The 13,057-nt window shown below is 37.4% G+C and overlaps 1 pseudogene; it reads right to left on the bottom strand.

Moving 5' to 3' along the window:
* Positions 1 to 434: 434 nt before the first annotated feature.
* Positions 435 to 554, bottom strand: LOC129891003 (5S ribosomal RNA; annotated as a pseudogene).
* Positions 555 to 13,057: the final 12,503 nt, after the last annotated feature.

Genomic DNA, 13,057 nt, shown 5'->3' with positions numbered 1-13,057 from the left:
GATGGAAACCAGAATGCTACATAAGGTAGTGTTAAGAAGTTTCCAACAAGACCCGGAACAACATAACACTAGAAGGCGGCTGCGTATAAAAATAGAAGAATGTACCAATGGAAGGATATCGAATAATTCAAGAGACACTACGAAGGATAATGACAGCATGCTAGACCAAAAGCCAAAACGTTGGTTATAGAGTTAGTCGCAAATGATGTTGCGATAGATAAATAACCAAAGAAAAAGGAATAGAAAGCCTCATGTGGTAGAAAATAAGGAGAACACAAAGTGAATAGAGAATAGTGGAGCTAAAGGTCTACGCCGATACTGGATGTAAGATAACAGACGAAAGGACAGGGCAAAACATAAAGACTCGCGAGACAACGCTGAGGTAACTCTAGAGCTAAGTTGAGTGCCCCACACATTATGGCAAGGATTACAATGAAACGCAACACGAAGACTTCCCAGGGAGGTCACCCATCCTAGTATTACTCTCGCCCTAGCACGCTTAACTTCTAAATTCTGATGGAACTTAATGCGTTAGTGCTGGTATGATCACGCGAGATGGAAGAATCGGAACTAGCGGCAAAAAAACGACATGAGGTTATGTTCTTGGAGTACTATACGTTACGTTGAGGGTATTATAAAAAGGATTTAAGCAAGACAAGAAGGATTAGCTAACTACCAACTGACAACGCACTCGAATGCCACAACTCTTCAACATAGTACCAGTTAATGAGAGGAAAACCACAGAATGGCTAAATGGGCCAGTAGGCGAGAGAATTCCGACACCACTTGGCAGCCAACTCTGAGGGCGAAAAAGCAAAACCCAAAAGGTAAGGGTACCAGCTGATGTAATTTACGAATGACAGGAAGCAATACCCAAGGTCAAAAATTCCACAATATGACCAGGACTACAAGACTCACTTCGCACTCCAGCGCCATTGGAATCTGGAGGGAATGTTACTTGTGGATTAACGATATTAGTCCCTGCTCCTTCGATCAAAGGTTACCTACTCCGCCGAGAAGGTGTAAAGTTGTAGAGTAAAAGAGTGGTAGGACCTTACGGAGTCCCCACAGTTATTTTCCTAGGCAAGGGAGCCCAAGTTGCAATTAACTATCGAGAGATACAAAGATAGGTTAAGCCAAATTACCGAGATAGAATTAGTACTACGGGTAGAGTAAGACATGGCCACGAGTGGACCAAAAATCTACCCCGACATCGAGTGTAGGATAAGGGAGAAAAAGGAAGGGTAAAACATGAGGACTAGCGAGGTAATGCTAGGATACTTTTTGTACCCTCTCATATTCTTGTAAAGGTAAAGAATGACACAAGATAATGTGTCTACAGGATTACAAGTGGGGGTAAGGGAAATTGTGAAAGGGTCTAAGTAAAACTGGTAGAACTAACTGGTTACTATAGGATAACGAGCTAATATGCCAAAATTCCTTTGGAATTATACAAGACCATGTTAGACAAAGCACAGAATGACTACGAAAGCCATTATATGAGGGGACTGCAACATTATTCGGTAGCCAACCCTAAGGATTGGGAAAAAAGAGGGGAAGAAGGACCCAAAAGATAGAATGCCAATTACAGTTTTGAAAAGAGTTAAGAAGGACTATACAAGGCTAACGAATCAGCCCATTTACTTTCAAGTAAGAGCACCTATGCAGCTGAAACTAGGTGGAATTATAGAACATGAAGATAGTAAGGTTTCGAGAGGTTTCTCCAGCTAATATCTTAGATAGAAGGACTTCAATTATGATTAACGTTTGGACCTCAGGCCAAGAAGAGGTCGGGAGCACCGACAGGCCTTCGTACCGCATTTTCCTCGGGCTGCTGAATAGACTAACCATACTATCAACTGCTAGAAAATATATTGCGAGCTTATGAGGTTGGCTTTAAGTGTGGCTAGGACTATCGTCCACCACTTATTGAGTTTGCCTACGAGAAGGGCTAACGTTCCAGTATCCAGATGACCCCCTACAAGATGTTGTAAGGCAGAGTGTATGAGTCCCCCTGTTGGGGAAAAAGACTAAGCTGGTAGGCCAAACAAGATTAAACAAACTATGGACTAACAACCCAAAGTCGGCCGAAATGATGTACAGATAATCGATATCAACATTCAGAGTTCAAATTGATGATTGAATGTTCAAAACGGAGTCCCCCAGAAAAGGGAACTTGACCCAAAATATATTAGACTGTATCAAGTTACTCATAAGGTGGGCAACGGGGCTGGTAAGTTGAGCTTACTACCTCATTTGGAAACTATACGCTCAGTCCCTCAGATAGGAATGCTTCGCAAAGATACTAACGAGCCACCCAGGGTATGTTCCATAGATAATGTCCAAGAAATGGAATCATGTGAGGGACAACCTATAATCATCTTAAATCGGCAAACTGGAAGATTGTAGACCAAAAACGTGCCTTCCGTCAAGATATAGAAAGAGGATGACTGGGGAAACTGAAGAGAACATGAAACAAAAATATTCGCACCTATTCCCGATGTCTGCAGGTAACCCCAACTTCTGAAACTCATATATTAAGTAATTGGATAGAAGTATGTGTTAGGGAAACAATAAAGAATCTCCCTACGACTTGTATAAGGTGCTAAGAGAAGTTTTGTTTAACATTCGGGGACGAATGATCTAAAGGGAGGAAGGATGTTACACCCCACCCTTTTTTGTAAACTCAGATTGTCTCATAAGCTCCTTAGACATTATCATGTGAGCCAGATATGCTACGACACTATGAAACGACTCTAAGGAAGGGTGAAGGTGATACCCCATAGTAGAGAAGGTTGGAGATGGAGTCATAAGAATCCGGAAGGAATTGGAGGCCAAGTAATGAGTCATAGGACTCGATTTACCTATGTAAGCTACTAACTTGGAAGTCTTATATACTTAAGCTATTGGAGTACGTACCAAGCTTGCATAGCACGAATTACATAGGCTCTTAAAATAAGATGAGATTACGAACCCACGAGGGAAAAAAAAGGATGATGTGGCAGCCTAGGAGGGTAACACATGGTAGCACCTCAAGCAGAAAGGTGACCCACCTTCTTTGGGTCAAGTAGGTGACCCACCTGCTTGGGGGAAGTGGACCCCACTGCCACGTGGCAGCACCCCATTGGCCACATGGTTGAGGTGGCCCAATAAGGGCCTGACACATGTCACCCTTAGGGGCTGACATATGTCACCTCATATATATATGTATTATGTGACTACTCCCTTTTTCATTATCCAAATAATCATCCAAGCATAGAGAGAAAACATGAGAGAGAGGCAGCAAGGGCTTTGGAAGCTTAAAGGTAAGTTTCTCGATTTTTCTTCCGCGAATTAATTATCTACGGTATTCCTTAAGCACGTGGATATGTATATATGTATTTTACGATGTTTACGGAACCAAAATTTCAGCTTTACAATTGGAAACTTAGAAGAAAGAAGAAGAGAAAACATTGGAGGCAAGAGAGAGGGGCTAGGGGTTAGGCCTATTGGAGGTAAGCCTTCGAGTTTCGTTCCGTGAATTAACTAACTATGGTATCTGGTGGTTATATAGAGATTTTTAATAATGAGAAAATCCAATTTGGGGCAGCGATGAAGTCATACAAACAGCCCACTCAATTTCAGCGCGTTTGAAGAAGTTCTGAGTTGCGATTTGACAATTTTGGCCAACTTTGGGTAAGGTAAGGTTTATCCTTTTAATTTGGACTTTATGGTGTTGTTATGGAGTATTTTACATGCTATATAGGTGGCTGGAAGTTTGAAAATGGCATAGAAACACTTGACGTTCGGAATAAACTAAATTGGAGTCGCTATAGTCGAATTGTCGTCGAAGTAAGATGTTGTTCTTGTGAGTTGCTGTTGCAGGGGTGTGATGTGTTGTTGCAGGGCCTAAATATGTTCTTATGTGGGTTAGGTTGCTTCTGGTTGAAGCCACATGACCCCCCCCCCATTACGTATAATTAAAGGCATTACAAAATAAAGGCTAGACGCCCTATTGTGATATCGTATTTTTGAATGAGTCATTTGGAGTTTATGTTGTATATTGTTGGTGTGAATTGTGTAAACATATGTTGCAGGTTGTTGTTGTTGGTTGGCTGTAGTGTTTAGGGGTCTAATTGGAAATTTGGATAGGGCACATTATAGGGGAGGTGCTGCCCAATTTTCGTTAACGCCTTAACTAGTTAAGGAACTAGTCGAGAAGGCGAGCGAAGGGATGAATGCTATGAATACTCGTGGGTAGTCTAAGTTCCTGAAAAGTCTAAGGTTGTTAACACTTGCATTACTTCCATGTTATATAGGTTTTGAGGACAATGACGTGAACACGATTAAGGGGAGTCCATAAGAGGTATGTGAAGCTTCTCTTGGTATGTTTTTGGTATAGGTATGTAAAGCCTATCTTTTCTCTTTTGGCATGTCTTAGATGTAAGCAGGATATGATATGAGCTTTAGGGGTAATTCCATTCTCGGGTTCTGAATATGACTTCAGGACCCTCACTCACTTTTGAATGATTAAACTTTAAAGTAGTAAGTTGTTATCTTCGAGTCTTCCATATGACTGTATAACAATTGATTCGACTAAGATCTTGTTTGTAAAAAATAAAGGCCCTGAGATAACCAATGCTCGGACTTCTATAAGATATTTCACATTGGTATATGTCTAAGATTTCCAAAAACTCCTTTTTACATAGTCCTTAGTGACAGTTAGAGAATATACGTCAGATACCTTCTGCCCTGATCCCCAGGTGATGGTTCACTTGATGACTTCATTGAGTCTCAGATAATGATTTAAACTATATTTTGTTTCTCACTACTCTACTCGTGTATACTGTAATACTTCTTCTTCGAGTCCCGGGCCGGTTATCAGACTCGTGCAGTTCACTGCATTGTCCACCGAGTCCCTCACTAGAGGGCCGACATCCGTATGTATATATATGATGATGATGTGTTATAATAAGGTGACGATGGCACGGGGCCATATATTAATACTATGATGATGTGTTGTAATAAGGTGACGATGGCACGGGGCCTGATACTGATACTACAAATATGATTCACCGGATTCCTGATAGGGCCGGCTATATTGAAAGTTTGAGCATGCATGATTTTACTTTTGCAAGTACCGGTTTCTGATTTGACATTTTATCCCCTACTTCTCTACTTCAGATATGCTTCTAGTTGTATCATGTTATGTTTTACATACTCAGTACATATGTCGTACTGATCCCTTTTCTTCGAGGGGGCTGCGTTGTATGCCTACAGGTACAGGTACAGGTTTTGGAAGTCCGTCAGCTTAGGATTCCATTCAGCTCAGTTGGAAGAGGCTCCATTGTATCGAAGCCTAGTTATTTATACGGACCATGGATGTGTAAAATTGTTGTGTCTATTCAGGGGTACGGCGGGGGCACTGTCCCACCATAAGTTGTCATTAATATTTTTAGAGGTCTACAGACATGTATATGTGGGTTGTGTATGTCATTTTGATTCAGCTAGGTCTACATGATATATGATATATGTTATTATGTTATGGAAGCCTTGTCGGCTTACGTGCCCTGTCATGTTATGATACAAACGAAAAGAGCTACAAGTTTATGAAAATGTTATCGCTCAGTGGGGCTCTGTTACATGACATTGTTTTATTTATAGTTCAATTTGACCACAGTTGATAGCTAGGTACGTGGGGGGGTCCAAGTCAGACCTCATTCATGACCTACAGGGTTGGGTCGTGACAATAAGTTAAGATAAAGTCTTGAGGAAGTGAAGAGGTTGCACAAGGCTTGAGAGGAGCCAATTAATATGCTTAAGTCTATTAATTTGAAAGAATGCACTCTCATTCATATGGATCGTGCGTTGAGCCAGAGCGAGATGTATCCTAGAATCTCATCTTTAAATCTTGATTCGACTATTATCTTTGAGGGGGAGGTTGTGTATTTAAGTGATAAGTGTCACCATTCGATGGAATGTGATTTAAGAAAAGGTGAGCTATGATTTGTAGAACGATCCTAGAGTTAGAAAGAGGGAGTTAGAGGAGTAGAACTGAAATAGTAAGAATGGTGGTTGATTGAGGCCTGTAACTAGAGTGAAGTATCTATGAAGTGAGTAGTGAGGTGTAATGAATGATTGTGATGGTGCTAGTTTTATGATTTTGATTTAGTAGGCTTGACATGACGTATGTGAGTGATTAAGATATTAACTTGCGAGAAGTGTGTGTTATGAATGGAGGGGTATGTGACCCTCATATGTAAATAGTGGATTAAGGCTAAGTCATTGTGTAAGAAGAGGCTTAAGAGGTGTATATGAGATAGTATAGATTTGAATGAGGCTTCAATTTTATAAATTGCTTTGGGTGACTAGTTAGTATCATTTAGTTGATGCCTTTGAGCTAAGGGGGAGATGATAAGTTAATGAACCAAATTAAGTCTTGAGCTTTCGAATGTGATGAGTTGACCAGGATGATAGTAGACTGAGTTGAGTGAGAGTAAATGGGGAAGAGTGAGTGTTTCTTGATTATGATAGTTGTGTTGTACTTGTCTAGTTGAGGATAGATGTATGGAAGAGGAGCGATATGAGACCTTGTGATGTGCAATAGATAGGTAAGAGTATGTTAGAATGTCTCTGGGTAAGAGCTCATACAATAATGGAGGTAGAAGTGTTAAGGTAAGCCTGGAAATTCTTAGGTGTGGTTGAGGTGGTTAGAGTGATAGGCTTGAGTGTGTGGTAGTAACTATGAGAGTGATGGTAGAAGGTTATTAATGACTTTTGGGGGAATGGTTGGATGTACGTGAAGGGTGTTATGAGGCTTGAAAATAAAGGAAAGCTTGGGCACCGATATATTGGCCTTACGAAATTGTGAAAGGGATTGGGAATGTCACTTATGAATTGGAGTTCGACGGTTGATGATCTAGATGTTTGAATGATTCGATTGATAGATTTTTGATGTTCTATTCGTGCCTAATGATGAGAATGATGAAAGAAATGTCCCTACTCTTGACTTGAATTGATTTGGCTATTCTTGAGTCAGAATAGTTGATTGTTTAGAATTCTTGATTTGGTTGATTGGTTGATTTGAATGAGTCTCGATTGTTATTCATTCCTCGAGTCCATCTCTAGATGATCTTCATTCGAGGACGAATGATACCAAGGGGGAGATAATGTAACACCCCAGAATTGTTTTTGCAAAGACTCGAACATTTCTTCACATGTGTGTAGATCAAATCGAAGGACTTGTAATTTTATATATGAGTTAGGATTAATTCCTAAGTATTTGAAGTGTTTTAGATGTGTTTAGGGGTCATAAGGGATCTCTAACACCAAGTCGAGTCCAAAGAATTAGTCCCGACTAAGTTTCCGAATGAGTTCATATAAGGGTCAACTTCTAGCAAACATATCTCCTAGAATATAATGAACTGGGTGGCCCATGACCTATCCAATTAAAGGTATTTGAGTCTTCTTTCCAACGCCACCAAGATTGCAATTTTTGGAGTTTGGAGTCAAAAGTTATGACCATTTTACGGCAGACTATCACTGCAGAAATTTCAGGCAACTAGCCTCAGTAGTTTGGGTGCTGGCGCGACGCGCCAGCTATCGCGCCAGCAAGGTTTTTAACCCGTTTTCCATATTTTCTTTGATGAAGGGCATTCTGGAATTTTCCCCACCCATCCCAAATATAACCCTAGCCATTTTGGGATAAAAAAATCAGTTCTTCATCACACTAATGAGGGTTTTCTCCTCATTTTAGGCATGGAAGACTTGGAGAGAAGAAATTAGAGAAGAAGAAGAGGAGTTAGATTTCAAGTCATTCCTTCAAGTCTTGATTTCCTTCAATTTTCAGGTATGTAAGGCTAACCTAAAATATGGATTGAGTTCTTCCATATGCCCATAGATGTGTTGGATAGAAGTTGTGAAAGATTTGAACCTTCCATGGAAGTTTTTCTTGAAATTTCCTAAACTATAGAATATTACTAAAATGTGTTAATGATGTTCTTGAGTTGGCTTTGTTGAGAGTATGGATTCATGTATTCATTCACATGAACCCAATATGAGATTTTTTTTGGTCATAATTTATCTTGAGGATGAGATTGATGATTTTATGTATAATAAAAACAATATTGTTTTTATAGTGAAATGAGGTATTCTTTTACTTGAGTTTGATGAAATTGATTTTGAGTTATAAGAGAATTGGGATAGTTATCAATGTGAATGGCATAAAAAGGAATGAAACATTGGTAGAGCTAGAATGTCACTTTTATTTCTATAAATAGAATATAGAATTAAATAAGGATTTTGGAGCAAGATATTGCTAATGATGTGAATGATGATGTTGATAAAGATGTGAATGATGAGTTTGATTGTATATAGATTGTATAAATTTTAAAGAGAAGAGTTTGATGATTTGAGATGAGTCGATTTGAAAGAAGGTCCAATGAGGCCAGATTTGATTGAGTTTTGAAAAGAGTCCAATGAGACTAAATGAGTTGATTGAAAGAGTCCAATGAGACTAAATGAGTTGATTTGAAAAATCCCAATGAGGCTAAATGAGTATTTTGAGTATTTTGCTCACTTGATAGATATGAGCATATTGAGTCTTGGGAGGAGTATCGATCATCGAATTGGGTAAGAGTATAGTCCATACTCGAACCAATAAACTACGTCGCCAAATGTAGGAGAGGATTGAACCGTTAAAGTCGGATGTTTCCTAAATTATTGTCCTGACATGATAGGACTTGGTTGGATTGGATCCATGATTGGTTGATTCGTTCATACCCTAGCAAAGTATGAACGGACATGGCAACAACGTCGGCTTGTTGTACTATCACTCGCTCATATGGTGATAGTTGTCGGTTAGAGAAACTCCCAATTGAATGGATTGTGCTTGATATGATTGGCTTGATTGTGATTGTAGATGATTGAGTTGAATTGTAAAATTTTGCATAGTTTAATTTGCATATTTATTGAGTTGAGTCTTTTGAGTTGATTGTTGAGTTGATTGTATATGATCAGATTGGATTAGATGAATTGTGATTGGATTGTACATGATTTGGTTGGATATGTGATTGGATTGGATTAGATGATATGTGATTGACTTAGAGGTAACGGTATGTGATTGGATTGAATCGGATTGTATATGATTGGATTAGATCGGATTGTATATGATTGGATTGAGCCGATTGTTTATGATTGGATTGGATCGGATGATATATGATTGGATTGATTGATTTAATTGAATTGTATCGTACATGATTAGACTGGATTGGATGGTTTATGATTGGTCTCTGCCTAACTGCGTTCTTACTTTATACTTATGACACTTTGATTGAGTCTCCCTTATTTTTCTGATTTGAGATATTTGAACCAACGTTATTCTTCCTTGAGGTATGTTTCATTCTGCCATATTACATACTCGTACATTTCATGTACTGACGTCCATTTGGACCTGCATCGTTTCATGATGCAGAGACAGGTTTAAGAGATCGTCAATAGGAGCACCATTGAGGATCTATTCACACTCAGCGTATTGGTGAGTCCTCCCCTACATTCGGAGGACACCGCTTATGTTATTCTTGCGTCGAGTTAGCCCTTTTCATTTTGATTTGAAGAAGCCATGAATATGTCATTGGCATCAATTAGATAGTAGTGATAGAGGCTTCATAGACTAGATAGTGATGGGTCGAGTGAGTACTTTCTTTCCTTGAAATATTCTTGTCAAACTATTTTTAACGACATAGATTGGAGTTAGATTTGTTGGCCCATGGCCTTTATTATATGAATTAGAGTATTGATTTGAGCTGCCCACTAAATTATTCTTTATGTTAAACTTTCCGCTGATTGTTTGATATTGAATGAATGTGTGATTAGACCAAATGATTCACTTGGGGACCAGCAATGGTCTTCGAGTGCCGGTCAAGTCTAGGGTACCCTCCCAGGGCGTGACACAAACAGAATGAGAGATATCAATGTATTCAGTTCTGGAGCAAATACAATGGCTTCATCTTGTCTGTTACAATCCATTTTTAAACTTAATTAAAAATGTCTCATAACTTGGTTATTTATTATTTTTGAAAATAAAAAAAAGTGAAACGCCACTTAATTTTAGAAAAATTAAGAAATCATTTAAAAAGTAATTTTGAAAAGAGACCTTTAAATAAACCAAAGTCGGGTAAGGGTTCAAGCAAAATCTCTAAGAAAAATTTTACTCACCTTAAAGGATCTGGCTAACATGCAGTTGACTGGCAGATTAAAAAGTTTGGCTAATTTTAAGAAAACTTGAATTACTTGAAAAAAATCTTGTTTTTAGAAATAACTAAAATTCTTTTGACACTGGTAAAGTTTCAAAATAATTCTAATTTAACGATTTTATTCATAGTTAGGCTTTTGAACTAAATAATTAGTTCAAACTCATAAACGTAGATTAAAAAAACCTTGTTCAACAACTATGAAAGGATGTAGTAAATCCTTAAGTCATTCTTACAAAGTCCCAAAATTCGCCTTAAAAGGACAAATTAAATTAATTTCCAGAAAAAACTTATCATTTAAAATGGGGAATATATGACTTGAATGAAGTTAGATAGTAAATTCCAAATTCATAATCTCTCGTTTGAGGATTCATCTAAGTTAAATGAAGAAATTATTTCACAATCAATGAATAAACAATTAATAAGAGAAACAAAGGAATATCAAATTGAGCCACTGGAAATGCTCGAATCACTTTTGCTGCAGCTTCAAAATTGGATTTCAAACCCAATTTTCTATTCATTTATGATTTTCCCTGCTTCAGATTACTTGGGATTTTAGCCCATATATTTGCTTCCCTCACCTACTGATTAATGCCAACTCAAAGGAGATATGCTGGGAAGGTTCGGACTCGATGATGATGGTGAATCCAATTGGAATCGCCCAGTTTATGCATAGAAAAAGAGAAAAATAAAGATTAGCATGTACATATCTAACACAATCAAAGTCTGCAGGTTAAATAAAAATGGAACAGTGATATTACAAGGAAGGAACCAATCTCATGTGTTTTGAGCATAATATAGCAAGACAACAAAACGAGCACATGCTAACATTACACCTGTCTTCCTACTATGACGAGAAACAAAATACGACATTCAATACTTATCAGATTCAGCCAACTGGACAAATTTTCGAAACAGAGAAAGTTAAATAAATTTATTCAAGTTCAAACCAGTCTCTAAATGGAAAAGACAGAGAGAGGAGACGGTGAAAATTAATCCAAACACATGCTAAATACCAAACAGATAGAATGTAAATCAAAACTCATTAACATGCTATTTCCGACCATAGAAATATGTTTAACGGAGAAAGATATTCTCAAAGCCATGAACTTTACAAACAAATTTTATTTTTTTAAAAATCTTTAGAAGACACTATTAAGAAATAAGAGAGAAAACGTCGAATCTTTTTGAACCAAATACGGGCAAAATTAGGAATAAGCCATAAGAAACTTACTTAATCAAAACAGTGAACCAACTTAATCTTCAATAGTAAGTGACCAAATCACTATGGCTTTAGTCTTTTGGCCAAAGTAAAGCGTAATAAGGAAAAAAAACTTATCAAAATGACTTAGATTAAAACAAAGAGTACAGAGAAAGACAATGAACCGTAACAACATTTGACCTTATCCTAAACTAGCATAAAGGAGAATTATCACTTATTCCTTCTTCGAGTTAAGACATTCAGACAGAGTCGTATTTTTGGCAAAAAACAGAGGCGGTATTCATGATACAGAAGGCAACAACTTAAGGCTTATTTCAAAAGAAAGCAACAACTTACATTAATACGAAACTCTTGAATGTCACTATATAACAAATTTCAGCAGGTTATGCATTTAAAATAGATGACTACATAACTCGTCTATGTCCATTTTGATCAGAAGCAACAAGCAAGAGTTGATACTTAAAAATAAAAACAGACCCAATGCAGCAAACTGGTGAACCATTTGATATTATAATAATAAACCATTCCCTGTCAACTAACCCAACATAGAATAATTAAAGCCATGAAGGAAAGTCACCAATCCTACAGGTAACATATGACTCGTAGCGCTACATAAATTATATTCTCGAGGAGACTTTTTGACACTCTCAACGCTTATAAACTGTGGAAATAGAATGATTAGCAACAACTAGTGAAAGGAGTATAATATACCAATCACAAAGATTTTGATGACACACTAATGGCATAGAAAAAGATTCAACTTTCAAATCTTAAGCTACATGAGGACCATAAATATCATTTTTTAAACAAAAGCAAAGAGAGAGACCATTATATGACCTTAATGTGCAAACAATGAACTAGAAAACACCTCAAACACATGATTTCCAAATGATATCAAATCTAAGATCACAAGTTGGCCTTCTGTCCAGAAAAGGAAAAGCCAAACATATTCTTAAGTTGAGTTAATATTCAAAAAAATTCAAGCTAATGAACAGAAAAGAGTCGCAAAATATTAAGACAGATCCTTAGTTTTGAAAGACATTTCAAGTGATTTCCAAACTAGTTGAGAGAGGAACAAAATCGTCATATTATTAGAGCTTTGTTTTTAAGAGAAAATTAAATACTTGGAAAGAAAGAGGAGAAGCCTGAAAGTATAGCTAATTATTTAGATAGCTTAAACTTAAACTGTAAAAGGATCATTCAACTAATTCCCAAGCCTTTTGAACAGAAGTACTGATCACCATTAACAAGACACTAAAACTGAACTCAAAAAGTTGAGGATTTTAACCTCTTATGATCATACTCACTACAAAGAAATAGAAACAAACAGAAGATGCACGAGCAAAATGAGAGGAAATATAATATAATCCATATTGAACATTTCAACATGATTTTGTAGAAATGGAACAGATTTAAATAGAAAAGCTAATCTAATCTAACCAAAAGAGGAAAAATGCATAAAGCTAAAAATCTGAAACATAACTATAAAACACATTTACAAACTAATTGAAAGCTAAAAAAATAATAAGGAAGAGAAAGAAGATTACCTGGTTCGGGGCAGCGAACCAAAACTCGAGCTCTCAGAGATGTTTCCACCACCAGAATG

Source organism: Solanum dulcamara, chromosome 5 (assembly GCF_947179165.1).
Source record: "Solanum dulcamara chromosome 5, daSolDulc1.2, whole genome shotgun sequence".
In the NCBI taxonomy this organism is placed as follows: Eukaryota; Viridiplantae; Streptophyta; class Magnoliopsida; order Solanales; family Solanaceae; genus Solanum; species Solanum dulcamara.
The sequence above is the reverse complement of the archived record's forward strand: the minus strand, read 5'-3'. Positions and strand labels throughout refer to the sequence as shown.